This window comes from Vombatus ursinus, unplaced genomic scaffold, assembly GCF_900497805.2.
Source record: "Vombatus ursinus unplaced genomic scaffold, bare-nosed wombat genome assembly UNPS02014837.1, whole genome shotgun sequence".
NCBI lineage: Eukaryota > Metazoa > Chordata > Mammalia > Diprotodontia > Vombatidae > Vombatus > Vombatus ursinus.
Genome location: NW_020954615.1, coordinates 9,902,978 through 9,925,041, shown reverse-complemented (window position 1 = coordinate 9,925,041; position 22,064 = coordinate 9,902,978). Strand labels below are relative to the sequence as shown.

Here is a 22,064-nt window from a genome sequence, read left to right as displayed (position 1 = left end):
GGATGGATGAATGAATGAACGAATGAATGAATGAATGAATGAATGAATGAATGAATACGTTGCACATGCAAGGATTGGGAGGGCTCCTCCTGGCTGAAAGTAATATCTGTGAGAGACTATTTTTTTTTCCCAGATCAAGGAAAAGGGAATCAAATGGAAAACTCTCTACTTCTCTTCAAAGTTTTCAAAATCATTTGTGTGTGTGTGTTGTGTGCGTGCATGTGTGTGTGTGTGGTGCTTGAGATCTGGGATCAGGATGCTTCCAACTCTTCTATCATCCAGCGGATCTTGAAAAATGCCCAACTTTCAGTTTGATGGTTAAGGGAAATTTTGAGTGAATAGAATACTGGAGCTAGAGTCATGACTATCTAGATTGGAATGCCTCCTCAGACTGTTGACAGCTGGGTGTCCCTGGGCAAGTCATTTATTTTCTCCCAGCCTCAGGTTCCTTTTCTGTAAAGTAGGGATAATATTGCACCAACTCACAGAATTTCTGAGAGGATCAAATAAGATAATAGATGTAAGATGCTTTGCAAACATCAAGCATTAAGTCCATTTTAGTTCTCATTATTGTGAGATATGTTTATTTATTGTTTTTTTCTATTCGTTAGAGTCTTGGTGTGTATATTTTTGTAACTTTGACAAACAATATGGGTTATTCTGAGTAAAAACTAGTTGATGAAATATCAGTTTATTCCAAGGAAAATAGGACTTATTTTTCATAATGTATTAAAAAGGATATTAAACTATTTTCCCCTACCCCTGTTAGAAAGTACTTTTAGGGAAATGACATTGACATTTTAAAATATGGGCGATAGCGTGGTAAGTAGACAAAGGCACTAGACATACATTTTAAAAACCTGAATTCGAATAATAGGATCATAGGATTATAGGATTTGGAGTCAGAGCGGGTCTTAGTGATAATATAGTGTAATTCCCTCTGTTTACAGGGGAAGACGTTGAAGTTCACAGATGGAGGGTTACTTGTCTGAATCCACTCTAGTAATAAATAATAAAGCTTGGATTTGAACTCAGGTACCCTGATTCCAAATCTATTTATATTATCGCATGTCTTCGTAACCTGACTCCTCCCTAGCTTTCCAGTTTTCTTTTGCTTGGCTTCTTTTCACAGACTGTATAATCTAGTCACTGTTATTCATTCATGTCCAATTCTTCATGAGCTCACTTGGGATTTTCTTGGCAGAGATACTGGAGTGGTTTGCCATTTCCTTCTCCAGCTCATTTTACAGCTGAGACACTGAGGTATTAAAGAGATATGCCCAGGGTCATGCAGGCAGTAGAGTCTGAGGCTGGATTTGAACTCAGGTAGAGGAGTCTTCTTAACTCTAGGCCCCCAGCATTGTATCTACTGCACCACCTCACTGCCCATAATCCAGCAACACTCGCTTTTTTGCTGCCTCTCACATGTAATGCTCTAATTCTCGTTTCTGGGTCTCTGCATAGGCCACCCCCCAAACCCCAGAATTCTCCGCTCTCTCAACTCTATCTCTTTGTTTCCCTGGCTTTCTTTCAGGCTCAGCTCCAATCTGACCCTGTGCGTGAGGCCTTTCCCAGTCCCAGAGCTAACGAATGCCTTACCTTTCATATTGTCTTCCATATATTTTGTATCTTTTTTGTATGTTCCTAGTTATGTTCATGTTTGTATCAAAATATAAGGGCCCTGAGGGCAAGAAGTGACTTTTGCCTTTCTTTGTATCCCCAGCACTTGGCACAGTGCCTGGCGTGTACGTTGTTTGATTGGTTACTGCCTTTCATTCTCGAAGAGGACCAAAATGACATCTCTATGATAGAGTCCAGTTTCAGTGTGTCTGACTGTGACTGATTAGACCAATATGAGCTCCAAAGGTTCTTCCACAGGTCGGGCACAAGTGGTCTGTGTGAACATTTGGGGTGGATTCTCTAAATTTGTGTATTCTGTGTTTCCTTTGAGTGTTTCAATTCTGCTTTGTTCAGAGAGCACAGCACCTTCTCTGATGTGGACATGCCATGCTGAACGGTACTGTGCCAGTGTCTGCCATGTCACACAATCAATTCCAAAGTTCTTAAGAGAGACCTTGAGAGTGTCCTTATATCGTTTCTTCTGACCTCCATGTGAGCGCTTGTCCTGTAACATCACCCATACCATTTTACTGTCATGTAAGTAAGCACTTGATAGAACCTTCTGGAAAGATTGAATGACTGACCCTGATGGAATGAAGATTCTATAATGTTTCATTTTTGCCTTTGTATCTCCAAGTCCTGGTACAGTGCCTGGTTGCATCATTGAAAACCTTTCTGTATTTATTTCACCCACATAGACTTTATATAGATAGATAGCCTATACACACATGCATGCATACACATGTAAATATATACATATACATACAAATATGTGCGCATACATACAAACACATATGTATACATGTATGCACACATGCATGTTCCTGCGTATGTGTATATTTGCATGTGTGTTTTAAACTTACCATATATAGAAACTGTTATTTGCTCAGCAGATGCTCTATTGCCCAAAAGAGTTAGTTTTAAGAGATTCTTTTTTAAAGCCAGGAAAAAATCTCAGACTTAGAAGGGATGTCAAAGGCCAAGGAACATAACCCATCTCTGAGCACGAACGTCTCAGAAGTGGTCTAAGAAGCAGTCATCCAGCTCTTTCTTGGACACCTTCGTTGTCATGGAGTTTCTAGTTGAGAGCCAACACAATCCCCTTTTGGATAGCCCTAATTGTTCCGAAATTTTTCTCTCTCACTTTTTCTCCTTGTACCCCCACCTAACAAGACTAAGCCTAGCTCTTTGGAACTTCCAGCCCTTTATTCCCAAATTTGTCTTCTGTGACAGTGCAAATACGATGAGATGGTTTATGTAGAATAGCTTCTAAGGATACAGGTGGCATCACTCTGCTGACTTTTCTCTATCTATGATTCAATTTCTATTGTTTACCTGCCAGAGAAGCCCCAGTTTGCTGTTTGTTCTGGTCTGGCTTGATGTTGGCAGCTTCATTCCTTATCTCCAAGGCAGGCTGGGTGACAGGGTATGAAGCTAAGCTTTCCATGAATAAATACGTTTTGATCTGAGTGCAGAAGGCCATGATGAAGAATGAAGAGGGAGGCTGGTCCTCAGAGCAAGAATGCCATAGCTAGAGCCAGCCAAGCAGGAAGGGAAAAGAGAATTGAGCACTTGCCCAGGACAAAGGAGGCATGAATTCAAAGGGAAATGAGAAAGTCCAGAAACAGAAAAACAAGAGATTCATTACCTAAGTCCCTCAGAAGTTAGTAATGGAGGAAGAGAGGGGAAGAATCCGACACAAAAATCTCTAGGGTAGTAGGATTTAGAAATGGACTTAGATACTTAGAGATCAAATAGGCCAGGACCCCCATTTAACAGAGAAGAAAACTGAGGCTTAAGGAAGTAAGATTTTATTGTTGTTCAGTCTTGTCTACCTCTTCAGGACCCCATTTCTTGGCAGAGATATTAGACTGGTTTGCCATTTCCTTCTCCAGCTCATTTTACAGATGATGAAACTGAGGCAAACAGGGTTTAGTGACTTGCCCAGGGTTACATAACTCGTAAGTGACTGAGGTAGGATTCGAATTCGTGAAGAGGAGTCTTGCTGATTCCAAGAGCAGTGCTGTATCCACTGCACCACCTAACCATCCCTGCATTACAAGATTTGGGATCAGAATTACTGGAATTATCAATAGGGCATAGAGAAGGTTTTTATTGTTGTTTTGATTATAGTTGTGGTTATTGTGCAAGTTAGATTACATTACTTCCAAGGTCCCTTCAAAATCTGAGATTCTATCTGTGGTCAGAGAAAGAAATAAGAATTCATAAAAACACTTTCATGAAAACAGGATTATCATTAATGTTCTAGGCTCTCATCAAGCACTCTGCTTTGTTTATGTGCTCTTTTATATCTTCTGAATCTTCGAGTGAAATAAAGACTGTCATATCTCTGACATGCAATTGGCTTTATTACTTTGAGGACTTACAGAGGACCTAGAGACCCTATCAGTCAAATTTATATAAACCTAGAATGTGCTCTCTCTGTCTCTGATTCTGTCTCTGTCTCTCTGTCTCTGTCTCTGTCTCTCTCTTTGCCTCTGTCTCTGTCTGTGATTTTCATTATATCCATAGAGTCAGTTAGTCAACAAGCATTTATTAAGCACTTTCTATGTGCCAGTCATTATGATTGGCACTGTGCTTATCATTGGATTTAAAAAACAAACAAACAAACAAAAATATGGTCCATGCCATCAAGGATTTCACACCTTAACAGGAGAGGTAACATGAAAATAATGATATATAAACAAGATTTATGCTGAGTGCATCTGAGGTAATCTGAGAGTGGAAGTCACTATCAGTTGGGGTTCCGAGAAAAAGCCATTTCCAGTAGGTCAGATTTTAGGTGAATTTTGAAGGGACCCTGAGATTCTAAGATTTGTGATTTTAGGAAGAAGACTGTTCCAGGCTTAGGAGAAAGCCATGGAAAAGACATAGAGTGGGAATGCAATGTTAAGTTAGAAGAATAATTCTCCCGTTAACTAAGCCATTTAGTAACCCAAACTGGATTATCTTAGTAATGTAGTTTCACTGGTTATAAGAATGGGCTGTGGAACAGCATTAGAAGCCTGGAAAGGTCAGAAGGGGATAAACCATTAAGCACTTTCTATGACAAAAAGATGATTTTATATTTGATCTGGGAGTTAAGGATAATGAAAAGGAGAGAGTGATGTGGCCAGATATGTACTTTAGGAGAATGAGTTTGGCAGTTGAATGAAGGCTGGATCAGAGTGGGGAAAGACCAATCGTCAGGCTATTGCCGTAATTCAAAAGTCAAATGCTGAGGGTCCTACTGGGGAGGTGGCTGTGCATTGTGATTTGTCCTTAGTTCTTTAAGAGAACCATGACATTGGGGAGATGATGACATGACTCGCGATTGCAGTGTGAATAGACTTATAGGGAATGTACAAGAGAGGAGTTATGAAAGTAGATGTGACAAGGTCATGATGAAAAATTGGATATGTGTGTAGTGAGAAAGAGTGAAGAGGCCAGGATGGCCCCAGCATTTCTAGTCTGGGTCAATTGGAATAGAGTGATACTTTCAATAATAATAAAAAAGTCTGAAAGAAAAGAGGATTTTAGGGAAAGATAATGAGTGTGATTATGGATATATATTCATAGATTTCCTAAGACAAACACTGGATTATGAAAATAATGAGACACATCTAATGGTCTTTTTGGGTAACCCCGAGACTGGCCTATTCTATCTGAGCCCAGAGCATGGGGGCTTTGAGCCACTGCTTCTACATTATTCCATCCATATTATTGACATGCTGTTCCTAGAGGAATCAAAACATTAAATATGCCTTCTTCACCCCAGTGTTCAGAATTTGTTCTCTGCACCAGAGTCATGAGTTTAATATCCACCTAGTAAATAGAAATGGAATAAGAGATTCTTCACTTTGGGTTCTGAGAGCAAAAGCTCTGGTTAACAATTCAAATATGAGGAGAAGAGATAATTCCTTGAGCTGATTGCTAGGTGGCTTCCCGCTTTGCTCGTGTTACTAACAGGGCACAGTAAAAAGGACTCAAATTATAGCACATTTCTCTGAGGAATATTAAAATAATGATTTTGAACATAATCTTCCTTATTTTTTATCAAGCGGGATTAATAAGAAAGGATGGTTCTGGTAATTTTGCCTATATAACATTTTGCTCATGGTAATCACTGCTTGATGTTCCCTGTGTGAAGTAATGAAACTCCCCCTCGATCTCTCACTCCACTGTGCAGCCCCCCAACCACCACCAAAGAGCAGATCCCTTGAAAGTGGAGAGGGGCAAACTCATTTAAATCTCATCCTCATTTGTTGAAATTTTCATCCTAATTATTGATTTGGAGTGGTACTTAAAGCCTAAACAAAAGTCTTTATGCCTGGCACAGAGATGGCATCAAATGTAGCTTTGTGGCATTGGATTCAAATCAACAAAGATTTATGGGGATTTAATAGCAGGTGCTAGTTTTCAACAATCCAGACATGTATCTCTGTAAAAGTAGAGCCAGAAATAGAAAGTTGGATATGGGGGGTGCGGAGGAGAGAGAGAGAGACAGAGAGACAGAGAGACAGACAGAGAGACAGAGAGACAGAGACAGAGAGGGAGAGAGAGAGAGATGATGATGATGATGTTTTAAGAGGATGCACGTCATTAGAGGCAGAGAGCTTGCCAAAATCAGGAAGACCTGGGTTAAAGTCTTGCTCTGACATCCTGGCGGAGTTATACTGAGTGAGTCTTTTCAGTTCTCGGGTCCCCAGGGGACTTTTAGACACTCTAAATTCTATTTGAAGGCTGATCTTTGTGCATGGGTTAAAGGAGGGAGTTTCTCCATACCAATAAAATCACAGGCCATCAACAACAAAAAGAAAATAATATCATTTACGAAGCAGATTTTGGTTTAGTTTAAATAACATGACAGTAGTTTCGTTCTTTAACCCAAGGACTCAAATCTGATCTCTTTTCTACAAATATAACTACAAATGGATACTGAGGTAAATGCACATGTTATGGATGCTGATATAGAAGGATCAGTTGGGGGAACTAAGGGAATTTCAGCCTGAAATCGATAGATATTTATATATAAATGGGAATCTATATCTTTAGCTAAAATAATAGCTATCAATATACAAATACATCTATTAATACATGCATATATACACACATTGTGCATATACAAACAAGTATGTATACATAAACATGTTCACATGTACACACATGTGCATAAATGTGCTTGGTCAAATATATATATATAATGCATAAACATTCCTATATATCATTTATAACTATCTATATAATTTATACCTGTATCTACAATGATACCTACACTCAGGGCAGTTAGGTAGCACGATGCATAAATTATCAGGCCTAGAGTCAGGAAGACTCATCTTCATGAGTTGGAATCTGGCTTCACTTACCATATGATACTAAGTATGTCACTTAATCCTGTTTGCATCAATTTCCTCATCTATAAAATAAGCTGGAGAAGAAAACGGCAAACCACTCCAGTATCCCTGCAAGAACACCCCAGAAAGAGTTGGACATGATTGAAAACTGAACAACAACAACAAAAAAATCTATGCTTATATCTATATGCCTTTACCTATATCTCTGTCTATATACATAATTTTATCTAAATCTATCTATAGCCATAATCTCTCTCTGTCTCTCTGTCTCCGTGACTGTCTGTCTGTCTCTCCCCCTCTCTCTCTGTCTCTGAGTTACACCAAAGTGGAACAGGCTAACTTGGGAGGTAGAGAGGTTTCATTGAAGTTTGTAAATCTGGATACATGACAACTTGTCCGATAAGTTGTAGAGAGGATTCTGATTTATGTGTCAGAAAGACAAATTGGATGAAAACCTATTTTTAATATCTGCAGACCATATCCTTTTGTGTAATCAGCTTTTCTGGCCACCTACACAATTAAAATATGGTAAGAGGGTACCTAGGCCACCCCTTGAGTTCCTTCCAGTTGAAGAATCTTAGTGTGTTTAAATGGAGAAGAGAAAACATAATGGATATACTGATGATTTTGTCTTCATATATTTTAAGAATTGTAAAATGAATGAAAGCAAGACTCTTTCTCCTTAGCCTCTGAAAAGATAGCCTACCGGATAGGCATAACCAAGAAACAGATCATAGCTTAATAGAAAGAGGAACTTCCAAATAACCAGGGAGATAGGCTGTCTCCAAGGGCAGTGGGTTCCTGTACAGGGGAGATAGAAACTGGATGATTACTTGACAGGGTTGTTGCTTAAGGGTCCTTGTTTTGGAATGGTCTGGACTAAATGGCTTCTTTGGCTCTCTCTCCTTCTGTGATTGTGTTCAGAGACAGGAGTACCAATAGGCAGACGCAGTATTTTTCATTACAAAAACTTGTGTATTTTGAGATAAAGAAAATTCCCTCTGAGTCACCATTCCCATTCATTACATGCACCGCAGCGCAGTTTTGCCCAGGACAGCTATTCTATATCAACCTCCCTCACCCTAAGGAGACCATCTTCTCCACATCTTTATTTTTTAAAATAATTCATCACCTCACTTATCATTTTGTTAAAAGTAAAAGGTATCATCATGTTTCTATATAATCCTTTCTCTTTGAAGTTCTTAGAAGGATTTCTCTTTGATCAACAGAAAACCATCAGTTCTTTCAAAATTGCTACCCACTTGTTGCTGTCTGAAGAAGACTTAGACATGATTAAATAATAAACAGTCTCAGAGGGCTATAGGGGAGGAAGCAATTTTTTTTCACTCTTCCATTTTTCTGAAAAATATTCAGAAGAATAGAGACTGTTGTGGTTATAACATACAGAATATAGGACACCTGGAACCCGCTTGTGTACAAACAACCAAATAGATATTTCTTTGACTCTTCTTTGGTGAATTGGTTTACAAAGTGAAACAAATTCACTTTTATAATGTTTAAGTGGCTTATGGACGGAGACCTTTCTAGCCAACAAGAAGATCTAGGTTTAAAGCTTGCTTCTGACATGGACTATTGGACCATGGGAAAGCTTTGAACTCTTAAGTGCTGTTGAATCTAATGATTCAATCTAATGATTTAAATCTAAGGATTTAAGTTGCATATGTGTTGGTATTCTGCATCAGAGAAGGACTATTTCATATTGGGAATTCATGAATCACCAATGAAATCTCAGGACTGAATCGCTCCCCAAAAAAGTAACAAAGAATAAAAAATAACGATAGTTTATATTCTTATAGCTGTTAGGTCTAAGTCAAGGTAGTTTTACATAGTGGAAGGAGTGCTGGAATGTGAGTGAGAGGAGCTGTGTTCGAATCTCAGATCAGCCATTTAGATTATCTGTGTGGCCATCACAAGTCACTTCACTCTGCTGTCCCTTAAGTTACCTCACCTGTAAAAGCAGAGGGTCAGCCAAATGTCCTCTGAGGTCCCTTTCAGTGCATATCTATGAGTCTAGGATTGCTTTAATGCTTATAAACCTTTCAAATATATCCATACAACCACCATCTGAGGTGTTAGTGATGTAATTATCATTCTCATCTTATAGATAAAGAAACTGAAGCTTGTGAAGGTTAAGTAACAGCTAATCAATGTGAGGGGGCACCTGGTTTGTGCTGTGGATAGAACATTGACAGTAGAATCAGAAAGACTCATCTTCATGAGTTCAAATCCAGCCTCAGACACTTACTAGCTGTGTGACCTTGGGCAAGTCACTTAACCCTGTTTGCCTCAGTTCCTCATCTATAAAATGAGCTGGAGAAGGAAATGTCAAACCACTCCAGTATCCTTGCCAAGAAAACCCCAAATGGGATCATGAAGAGTCAAACATGACTTAGAAATGACTGAACAACAAAAACAACAAATCAGGGTGAGAATCAGGATTTTCGATTCAATTCAGTTCAACAAACATTTAAGAGGCTAATACTATGTGATAGATATTGTTTGTTGTTTTCTGTCCTTTGTTCTCAAAGAGGACCATGACATCAGGAAGGTGATGCCATGACTTGCAAGTGAACTGGATTTGAGTGAGGGAGGGCTGTGCAAAGTCACCCGTCTGCTCCACAGCCATTTGGGTCCGGTGAGAGATATTATAGATCAGGACAACTGAAGATGGCCCCGCGAAAGCAATTGCAAAGATAAAGTCAAGAAAGTCCTATGTTCAGGTTGCGTACCTTCTACTTTACAGACACAGTTTGCCCACGGATCAATAAATGCAAAATGTTTTGAGGGAGAAAAGAGCAACAGACCAGGGTTCTCCAGAAAGGCTCATTCTAGTGGAGCCTTGAGGAAATGTTTGGATTCAAAGAGTAGAGATATATAGTGAGTCCATATATGAGAGATAAATAGCCTGTACCAAGGCCCAGAGGTTAATATTATAATTAATATTTTACATATTCATTAATATAATTAATCTTTGGGTGTTAAATATCCATGTAAGTTAATATTAGTACATTAAGCTATATCCAGAAAGGTAAGCCTAGGACTGACTAAGGAGGTCTATAAAGTGCAGCCTGAGGATTTTACATTTCATTTCAGAAGCAAAGGGAGCCTTTGAAGATATTTGAGCAGGGAAATATTCTGACTCAGTCATCAAACTTAGGAATCAAATCCAGGGCTTTCTTAATTCCAAATGCAATGCTCTGTCTGCCATTGTAAATATTGTCATAATATACATAGTATATATGGGTAAGACTTTGCACATATTTAGTATATTAAGCACCACAAAATGATTCCTCCCAATATTTATGCTTTCCATTATTGCAAGTATTTGTATTAATAATTATCCCAATTGTTCAGATGAGGCACCTGAGTTTCAGAGCAGTAATGAGATCTGTCTAGGACAGGGGTGGGGAACCTGTGGTTTTAAGGCCATATGGGGCATTCTAGGTCCTTAAGTGTGGTCTTTTTACTGAATCCAATTTTACAGAACAAATGGCTACATATGTCCTTAAGGCCAAAGGTTCACCCCCCAGGCTAGGATCTCACAGCTAGGAGGCACAAAAGTTGGGATTTGAACTCAGTATCCTGACTCTGATGTTCTTTCCATCACATCCAACTGCTTCTGGAGTGTGATGTTTTGGATTCTATTAAAAACTCCTTTTCAATGCCTTCACGCATGAAATCAGTTCACATTCTGAATCACACTGTCAGTTTCCTATTGGATTTTGAGTTTCCTCTCTCCGTCAGGATTAGGTAAATGTCACAATCACTTTTATGGCACTGCCTGACTGTCAACATTTAAACATCATATAATATTCATTCACTCTAGTGAGTCAGTGTGATATGATGGAAAGAACACAGAATTTAGAATCAGACCTGAATACTTGTTCTGGAATTTGCCACCTGTGTAACGTTGGACAAGTCACCTAACCTACATGGGCTCCAGGTTCTACATCTGTAAAAATATACGAGCTGGACTAGATCCCTCTGAAGTCCCTTCCTGCTGTATCTGAATTTTTGAATAATCACAATGTTGCTCTGGAGCAAGGTTCTCTCTTTAGGGGTACAGAAAGTGAATTATTAGAACTTTTATTCCTAGTGCTTCACATTTTGCTAAATACTTTCCTCCCACACCTATGATTTTCCCAACTCAGGTGTGGGTGCTATCATGCCTGATAGCTTTTATTATGTACTTTCAGTGGATTGGAAGCTAAGAATGTAAATAAAAAAAAAGGCAATATACATTCTGACCTCTAATAACTCATGTTTTACTAGTTATGGACATTATTATAATTCCTATTTTACAGATGAGGAAGTTGAGGTTCCTGACTTATCTGTGGTTACACAGTTACTGGGGCAGCAACATAGGATAGTGTGGAAAGTGATAGGCTCGTCACCAGGAAGACCCTTGTTTAAATCCTGCCTCAGACACTTGCTAGCTGGATCACTTTGACAAGTCACCTAACCTACCTGAGTCTTGGGTTCTTCAGCTGCAAAATGAAGGCACTTAATGCACGGACATCATTAGGTCCTTTTCAGCTCTAAATCTCTAACCCTGTGACCGCTAAGGTCCCTTTTGGGTTTTAATCTATGGTCCTGTGATCCTAAGTGTTGGGATGGGGAAGGTTGAACCAAGATTTTCCTGAGATAACATTCAGCATTTCACATAATAAGCCAAGGGGCTTAAATTCTAGCATTGAAAGCAGACTTGGTTGAAAAAATAATGACTGTATAAGCTATTATCCATGCTAGATACTGAAGGGATGTAGTGTGATCCAAATTCAAAGGAAGCTGATATCATTTCTAGCAAAAGGAAACAAGGAAAATAGCTGGATTATGTAGCATTCTAATTTGGCCTTGAAAGACGAGTAGAATTTAAATGGGATATAAAGGTAGATGTTATCTTGTTGTTTATACACGTGTTGATGAAAATCCAAAATAAACTACCTTGAAAATGCTTTGATGATGAAATGAGATGTCTATACAGTGCTTTGAATATCTCTAAGTGTATATATGTGTATATATATATATATTATGTACATATATAATATATATATGTACATCAGCTATCTTTGCTGGCACTAGCTATGGCAGTAGTGATGGACTTCTGTTGGTGAACGAGATTACAGATCAAAAGGCCTCAAACGCCCCTGAAACAGTGACCAAGGGACAAATCATTTAGGAGGAAAATGGCCATTCCTTTTATGTGCTTGAAAGTACTTTTAGCTTCTCTGATAGACAGCATTATGTTACTGCCAATTACAGTGTTTTCTGAAAAGAACATTAGTTTTTGCAACATCTCTCATTATCTCTTTAGATTTGAGCTGGTTCGTTATCCAGGTGCCGACTCAATTCTTTGCATTGACCTTAAAAGATCAGGGAAATTATCTGTGTTTTGCCAATGACATGAACTAGCCAATCAAAGCAGATTTCAGGGGGCTGAGATTTCTTTGGGTTAACTCAAATGAATCCTCTTAATGCCTGCTCCAGTGTTAAAAAGTCTTGGATAAGATGCATGTATTTCTTATTTGTTTTCCCCTAAGGACATGACTGTGAAAGTGTAGCCAAAGTTACCATTATAACACATGATGAAGAAAAAACATTTCATTCTATCAGTTAAAAATGAAATTGTCAATAATTATCAGATAAATAATTATTGGTCTTTTTAAAATAGTTACCAATAATCTTCCTAAGGGAAAGAGGAGTCAAAACTTAGATTTAAATTTTATTTTTGCATGTGTATTCTTGATTTCTACTGGTTATATTATTTTTCTAGTTTTATTTTTACCATTTGTTTTTTTAAGATCATTATCTTTCTTACCTACTTATCTACTGATACCTCCTTTGCAAAAAGAAAGAAAGGTAAGAAAGAATGAAAATAAAAGATAAAGGAAAATAAAAAAATAAACATTTAAATTTAAACAAATTCACATTTAACATTTTATATTTTTCATCCCAGTTAATCCAGATTCATAGTTCTCTACCTCTTCACTGAGATTAGTAAGGTTTGTATCATTATCAGTGCTGAAGGACCATGATTGCCCATCGTAATTGTTTAAAGAACAGGGTTTCATTATTATTTCTCTGGGAATACGAGTAATCCTGTCATTCACCATTACTCACATTTAAATCATGTGCAGTCATTGCACAGGTTCTCCCAATTCTGCTTTCTCTACTCTTCCTCAGTTCATAAGAGATGACTAAAGCTTCTCTGAATTCTTCAAGGTCATCATTTTTAATAGCGTAATGATATTCTGTTACGGACCATAATTGTACTAATGTCCCCCATGGTTAATTCTTCAAATGCATCTCACAGAAAATGATCATCTGTAAGTTAGACAGGTCATCACCAGCCTGAGAAGTGGGTCACATATAACATGTTGTTGTTGTTGTTTTTTCTTTTTCTTTTTCAAGTCTTCAACAACTAGAAGCTGTATGGATTGTGGAGGGGGGAGGCAGAAAATAAGGAAAGCAAAGGAGTCAGGTTCTAGCTGTAAATACTATCATTGATTATTAAAAGAAGGAATATTAGTTAACATCCCTTAATCTATGTCTAATTCGCATAAGATGCAAGCCTTTTGCCCAAAAGGCATTTTGAAATGAATAATAGGGCTTCTTGTAGCTATGCTGACATTTTCGTTATCTGCTCAAATCAATCCAGAGCTGTCTTAACCCAACCCTTATAACACTGAAGTTTGGAGTGGGGCTACAGGAAATGGCTCACAATGACAATTTGGCAATCTCTTCACACCCAGGCTTTGCTCTTTTTTTTTTTTTTTTTACTATTCCTTCCTTCTTCCCTACCTCTTTTTTCCCTCTTTCTTCCCTTCCTCCCTCCCTTCTTACTTTCCTCCCTCTCTCCTATCCCATTCTCCATTCCTCTCTCTCTATCTCCTTTCCTCCTTTTCTTCCTTCCTCCCTCCCTTCCTTCATTCTTTCTTTCTTTTTTCTTTCTTTCACTTTCTTTTTCTTTCTCCCTCCTTTTCTTCCTTCCTTCCTTCATTCATTCTTTCTTTTTTCTTTCTTTCTCTTTCTTTTTCTCTTTCTACCTCCCTCCCTCCCTTCCTTCTTTCTTTCTTTCTTTTTTCTTTCTTCTCTTTCTTTTTCTCTCTCTCCCTCCCTTTCTTTTTTCCTTCCTTCCTTTTTGCCTTCCTACCTTCCTTCTTTCCTTTCTTCCTTCCTTCCTTTCTTTCTTCCACAATTTGCAAAGTTATAACTTCTTTTTATTTGCAACACAAAATAAGATAGGTATGTCTGGGCTCCTTTCCAAAGAGGTTTACCTATTTGCTTATCCTCCAAAGCTAGCCCCTCATAAAGTGGTCTCCATTTTAGGAGGTGCACATATATAATGAAGTTTCAATTATGTTTATTCCATTGTGGTTTCAATAAAAACCAAAAGAAAAAGAAATGGATTTTTTTTATTATCAATCGTTGTCTCCTTATAACCTGAAAGTGTTAGAAAGCTCAAAGCAAAAGTGTTTGACATGTTATTTTAGCTTAAATTTTGTTATGTGACTAACCACATCTCTGCTGCTTTGCTCTAGTCTGGCAACAAAAAGAGGTGATTTGATCACTTGATTGTGAATGAAGAAACCTCGAGGATCATCACGACAATTGATCACCATCATCTTTATCATCACCATCATCATCATGCACATTCACATACTGCATGAAGGTTGACAAGGCACTGAGAAGATATTAAGAGCATAGACCTGAACCTAGAAAGAATCATGAATGACATGTAATCCCATTCCTTCATTTTCATCTGAAATGACACATGTTAAAGAAACAAAAAAAAAGATTTCTTGGTGTGGGGAGTTCAATTATTAGGTTGCGCATCTTACTGATGAGGAAGCTTAGAGACTTAAGTTCCTCAATGGCTGATCTATTATTAGGAAAGGATTGTTGTTTACCCTTTTTTTGGCTTTCTGGTGAGGCAGTTAGAGTTGAATGACTTGCCCAAGGTCACACAGCAAGCAAGTGTCAAGTATCTGAGGCCAGATTTGAACTCAGGTCCTCCTAACTCCAAGGCTGGAGCTCTATCCACTGCACCACCTAGCTGCCCCTCACCCTTCCTTTTCAAAGAGGACCAATGACATTACAGGAGGATGTCTTGACACATTAGTGAATTGGATTTAAATGAGGCATAGTTACACAAAGTCATCAGTCTTACTCTCTCTTCTAGAGCCATTGAAGTCCACTGGCAGGACAAAAGTCAGGAGGACTAACAATGACTTGGGATGTGGTGGATGACCTTGGTGTCTTTGATGTCTGACCTGTCTCTAAGCACTCAGCAGCTCCTGCTTCAGGCACCTTCATGGCCATCGGAACAAATAGTTCTCCACTCATTCTGCTGGGGAAATCTTCACATGCTTGGGATACACCCTACCCTAACTCACCAGTGAGTTTGTGGCCCATTGGTTACCCTCAACCTGGTTGAGCCCATCTGCTGAGAGAGTTTCCTGGGATGTGACTGCTGTGCATGTGGCAATTGGGAAAGGAAGTAAGAAACAGGAATACTAGCATATTCTATTGCTTAATAAGTATCTGTTGATTGGTTGACTGATTGATCAAAAAGGTCAAGCATTATAAGGGGAAAATACTTCACAAATTAAATAAATATGATAGAAAATAATACCTAAGTGTTGCTTTTTATCCTCTCTCTTTTATTCGATGAATCTTATAACCAAATTTCAAAGATGACATTTTAAAGTCATGACAGTAGTAACACTAATAAATAGACACTAAACAGCTATGTTTCAGGAACTGTGAAAATACTAAAGTCGTGGGGTCAAAACCAAATCAATCCCTACTTTCAAGGAATTTAAATGTTACTTGGGGGACAGAAAGCAAAATTAACATCATATTTCCAATTATATTTAATAAACAATATATGACTTCAAATTAGGAGTTCATATTCCCCCCAAAAATTACTTTTGACTCATTGACAATTGTGCAATTTTATGGGGTAACATGGCAGCTAGGTGGTACAATGGATGGAGTGCTGCCCTTTTGTTTTGTGGCTGCCCTTAACTTTGGCAAAGTTGTAAGTCCCTTAACAGGGACCTATGAAGTGTTTATTTGTGCCCAGTACCAGTTGGCTAGGTGGTACAGTAGATAGAGTGTGAAGCCAGGAGAATTTTGCATGGGAAATGACACCTGAGCTGAAACAAAAAGAAAGATAAAAAATGTCAGAGGTGGGTATGTAAAGGGAATATTTACAGGGATACAGACTGACCTTTTAGAAGGTAAGGCCCTAGTTGGTAAGATGTTGAATCACAGGAATAGCTAGTAGTCTAGTTCAACTGAAATGTATGTTATATGAAAGAACCATGAGATCATGGAACATATAATCATAGCACAATAAGGTCATAGATCCTAGGATCATGGGACTTAAATTTTATTCAGGAAAGAACATGTAAGCCATTGTTTCCAACTTCCTTCTGAGGCTTAGGAAACTAAACCTCAGAAAAATAAAATGACTTGTCCAGGGTCACAGTAAGTGACTAGTAAGAATTTAAGGCAGATTTCTGACACTGATCATTTTCACTCCAATTCTAGCATTCTAGTCATTACACTACATAACATCTCAAAGTTGTGCTGTTTTAAATGGAGTTTCTTATAAGATATTATCGAAAAGATAGTTTGAAGTCAGTGTTTGTTTGTTTGTTTGTTTGTTTTTTAATCCAGAATGAGCAGATTATATTTAATCAAATTGAAATAGAGAGTCATTAATTATTTTTGAGTAAAGGAGAAGCATTGGCAGATCTGTGCTTAATCTCTGTGCTGTTCCTCTGGAATCATCTCACATTTTAGCCTGTACACAGCATCTTTGTTCATCATTGTTTGCATGTTATCACCCTCCTGAGACTATAAGCACATTGAAAACAAGAACGATGTTTTCTCTTTCTTGTTATTCCTAGTACTTAGCATACAGTGTCTGGTCTATAATTGATGCCTGATAAATACTTATTAACTTGCTTGACATATTTGATAACCATATCAAGGATAGTTACAGAGGGAAAAGATGGGAATTGAGGATGCTTAATTGGGAATCCATTGCAACTATTCTGGCAAAAACTGGAGGCAAGCAGCAATCATTTCACTTTTGTTTTGTATCCACAGCACCTGGCACATAATAGCAGTGTAATAAAGGCTTTTTGGTTGACTGAAAGGCCATGGATGGAAGGGAAAGGATGAAAAGATTGTTGTAAGAGTTTGATTCAACAGGAGTTGTAGGGTTATGGTGAGTTGGTAGAAGAAGAAAAGAGAAAAGTCAAGGAAGACTGCTTCTTGCATCTCTCCATGGGTGACAGGAAGGATGATTTTGCCCTCAGCTAAGATTCAGAAATATAGATAAGGTCAAGGTTACCAAGGAATATCCTATCCTGGAGGATTGTTTAGAAAACAGAGCAATTCAGATGCAGGTAGCACATTAAGGTGACCAATGTGCTTTCCATATATTATCTCATTAGGCTTTCGACAATCTTTTGATTTCAGTGCTACAACGATGATAAGCCTGGTTTTATAGATGAGGACGTTGAGATTGTGAGATTAGGCTTGTGCCAGATCAAAATGTTATTAAAGATCTGAAATAGGATTAGATTTTTCGCTGCCTACTCCAAATCCAGAGTGTTATTCATTGTGCCATGATAACTTCTCATGATATCACAAATATTCCAAGAATCTGGATAAGAGGTTATATGTGCCCTCAAAATTACATGGATTGAATTCCTATGTCCATGTGTCCTCTTCCAGCATTTATCAGAGTGCCTCACACTAAGTAAGTGCTTAATAAGTGTTTTTAGATGTGACACTTCGCAACTGCTTGCCTTCCTATCCAGTCTTCTTTTATTTTACTTCCCTCTACATGTACTTTGGGACAATCGTATTGACTGCTTCACAATTCTTCACATGCTTTTCCCTCATCATGTCTTTGCATTGGTTGTCCTACGTACCTAGAATACGATCCCTGGAATGTTCTGCTGAAATCTCACTTTCTGTGTGGGGGAGGCTTTCCTAGTCTCCCCAGGGCTAGAACCTCCCCCTTTCAGATTATCTTCAATTTATTTTATATTACTGTTGTATGGACATAGGTATTTGCCTTTTGTCATCCTCGTTAGAATGTAAGCTACTTGAGGTCAAAGTCAATTTCCTCCCAGTGACCTTTTCTCTTTTCCCCTCATGGCTGAACAGCAAACCCACATCCCATCTCCATGTCCATGGGAACCAGAATTCCTCTCACTTCTGGTTTTGAGCCTCACTACCTCATAAATGGTGGTTAGATTCACCTGTGGGACAGAAACCAGGATGCTTCCCAAACGTTCTTGAGCCTTGTAGGTGAACACTCACAACTTTCATGCATTTCATCTCTTCTGGAACTGATCTCCTATATATGCTGTCATTCCTAAATAGAGTGTGAGCTCCAGGAAAAGAGGGACTGTCATATTTAAAAAAAATTCTCCACAGATCTTGGCATAATTCTTGAAATGTAAGTGCTTAATAAATAACGAATGATTGATCAAAAGTCTCCCTAAGAATCTTTAATAGTTATTTATCTCAACAGTTGTCAAAGGTCATGTAACCTGCAGGCAAAAGAGAAAAAAAAAAACACAGTGCAGTGCCAGATACTATGCTTGTATCTGCTGAGTGATTTTGTTCACCCAATTTCCCAGGATCCCAGCATGGAAGATACTAAAATATAAATCCTGTGAATATTACCCCGAGCAGCCTCACTCAATTCTTTCCCAACGTCGTTTCAAGTTCCCTGTTGCCATAGCTGCTGCTAAGAAAATGCATTTTTCTAAAAGATTTATAAACAATGATTGCAATGATTTTAGCTCTTTGTGGTGAAACCCACTCTCCAATGCCTCTGAGAGGAATATAAATTCCAACACCAGGGAGCCATTCAGGTCACACTTGAGTCTTGTTACATGTCGGACAAGAATAGTGTCTCACTGGTGTCCATTAATGTATCCTATTTTGCCCCCTTGGAAGATAAATTTCATGTAGATAGATTCCAAAGACATAGAGAACAGTTTCTTCAAAATGTAGACGGGCTTCTTCCTATGCTTATGCCTCAGTAAACTGGGAAAAATTCTCAAGGCATTGTGTCTATGTTTGTACATACATTCATTATGTCTGTATAAAAAAAGTGTAACATACAAAAATCTATTTCAATCTATTCAAATAAGCCACAGATTCAACTCGATTCTATTGAGCAAACATTAATTAATCACCTCCTAATTGCCAGCCACTAGGCTGGATATTAAGAGAAGGAAGATAAACAATGAAGCAGTCCTTTCCCTTAAGTATCATACAATCTGATGGGAGCTGGGGCATGAAGGAGGCACAAAGAGAACTTTAGTACAAGAAAAGTGGAGGAAACAGCCAATTGCTTGGGAGGGCGTCACCTGAGCGATCACTGAATAATGAGAAAAATGTAAAGAAGTTAGCTGCCAGGAAGGTTTTCATAACAGATAAATCAACCGTAGTAGTTTTGATGCGACTTAAAGATACTTTCATTTAAAAGCACACTCACTCCACAAACTTCCCTGAATTTTGTTTGGCTAATTGTACTTTTTCATTGCGGCTGTTATAAATGTTTGGCATTTCTTTCATTTGTCACCCATTTTTTCCCTTCTCTACCTCCCTTTCCCCTCTCTCTCCTTCCTTTATTTGTTTTTCTTTATTCCTTTCTTTTTTTTTCCTTCTTTTGTCTTTCCCTTCCTCGCTCCCTCCCTTCCTTCCTATACTTCAGTCTTCTTACATCAGACAACAATAGTATCTCACTAGTTCTATGAATATAGCTTATACTCCCACTCAGAAGATGAATTTCATGTAAATATATCTGAAAACTATTGCTTCGATATAGCATAGTAAGTTCTTGAGAAGTAGGGGAACAAAAAAAACCCCAAACATTTAGAGGAAGCTTGAAGAAAATGAGGTTTTATTAATCCATCTAATGTTAGGTCTAAGTTTCAAAAAAATGAGGAATACAAAAAAACTTCAGTAAAGTGTTGGTATGAAAACAAAGGGAAAAAAAGGATTTTTTTTTGTTTTGTTTTGGTTCATTTTCCCTAGGAAAGCCAATATAAATATTGGAATTCTGAACACTGGAAAAAGGTGATCTGTACAAATGAAGTTCTCTTTCATCCAAGGCTATACCACCACCATTGGCAGAAAAATCCAGTTGAACTTAAATAATATGGACATATTCACCAGACTAAAAATGATTCATCACCCAAAAATATTTTGGGGATTTTTTTTTCCTTCCAGGGCAATTCTTGTTGTCAATGAGGGAATGATGAACTCTGATAGATATATTGCATTACTGAGATGCGCAATTATTCCAGAATTAGAAAATATACCAAATGGAGATGGATTTCTGCAACATGCCATATGTCATGAAAACTTAAGAAATTTATCTGAGATGTGGAGATGCACATGCTTCAGTGCCCTGGGAACTTAGTTGATCATAAACCCCTTTGAAAACTTGCAGGGTAAAATCAAAGCTAAGCTTTGAAAAAATGGCCTTTCTGTCAAAGGTGTAATTATTGTACAAAGGAATGTGTGATTTCCTGATAAAACATTGACTAATGTGTCAACAGATCTTGAAATGAATGACAAATCATGTAAAACATGCAATTGCAACAGAGGACATATTTTATATAAAATGTTTTATAAAATGTCAAAATTGTAAGGTTTATTGCATATCAATAAATACCATTATTTTACTTTGTCCCAGAAATTTTACACATGTGGAATCCCAGGTCAATGAAACCACAAATCTTTTTAAGTACTGAAGTTCTATTTCAAAAAAGGGAAAAATGAACTTCTGCCAATGGAGGAAAAATCTGTCTTGGTCTAGCATCCTGAAACTTCAGTTGTATTAAAGGGCAGACGATGTTTTAACCTGAGATTTAAAAAAAAAGTCAAATAAGGTGATAAATATTGCTTAAGATTTGGATCAATCATTGTATTAGAGAATAAATCAAAGTAAATCATTAATGTTATATATGTAGTTTTTAATATCCCATTTGTACTATTTCTCAAAATTAATATCACACGAGATAATTTAGAGTACATATTTAAAATGAGAGTATTGACTGATGTATAATGTATATGTGCCAACACAACTTTCTTCTATGAGGTTGTATTTATATGAATGAATTTGAGGTACCGGACACTGAGGTCCTTCCTCAAGTTAAACTGCCAAGCATTCAAACCCTCCTGCAGAGAGTAAAGCTCCAATGAGCTGGCCATGTTTGTTTGAATGCCAAATGTATGTTTACCTAAAAGACTATTTTATGGAGAATTCATGCAAGTCAAGTGCTCACATGGTCAAAAGAAGTGACACAAGGACAATCTCAAGGTCTCTCTGAAGAACTTTGGAATTGACTGTGTGGCATGGGAGACACTGGCACAAGAATGCCCAGCTGGTGTGCCCACATTAAAGAAGGTGCTGTGCCCTATGAGCAGAACAGAATTGCAGTAGCTCCAAAGAAACGTGAGATGAGCAACCTTAGAGCCATCTCCACTCCAAATATTCACATGGACTATTTGTGCTTGACCTGTGGTGGAACCTTTCAAGCTCCTATTGCTTAGATCAGCCATAGTCGGACACCTTGGACCTTGACTCCAACACAGTGATGTCATTTTGGTCCTCTTCTAGCACAAAGGACAGCAAATAACCATGAAGAGCAGCAGCTTGGTGCAATTAATCGAGAGTCAACCTTGAAGTCAGAAAGTCCTAGGTTTAAATTCTACCTTTGACACATCCCAGGCATTTAACCCCGAGCAAGTCGTTCGTCCTCTCACTGCCCCAGTCAATTCCTCAAAACTGCATGTGGCATATCTTTATGGGGAAAATGAGTTTTCTGCGCTTTAAAAAATCATATATGCAAACCTACCTACAAAACACACACACACACACACACACACACACACACACAGTGAGAGAGAGAGACAGAGAGAGAGAGTTAAGTAGAAACCATGATACCATTACCCCTGAAAAATAGCTTAGATCTTTATGTGTCTAAGTGAATTGATGTGACTGAAATATTTGTTCTG

The 22,064-nt window shown here is 38.0% G+C and overlaps 1 protein-coding gene across 1 annotated transcript in view; it reads left to right on the top strand.

The window, feature by feature from the left end:
• Positions 1-22,064, top strand: part of LRRTM4 (leucine rich repeat transmembrane neuronal 4) — a 798,037-nt gene that overhangs the window by 170,557 nt on the left and 605,416 nt on the right. The window lies entirely within an intron of this gene.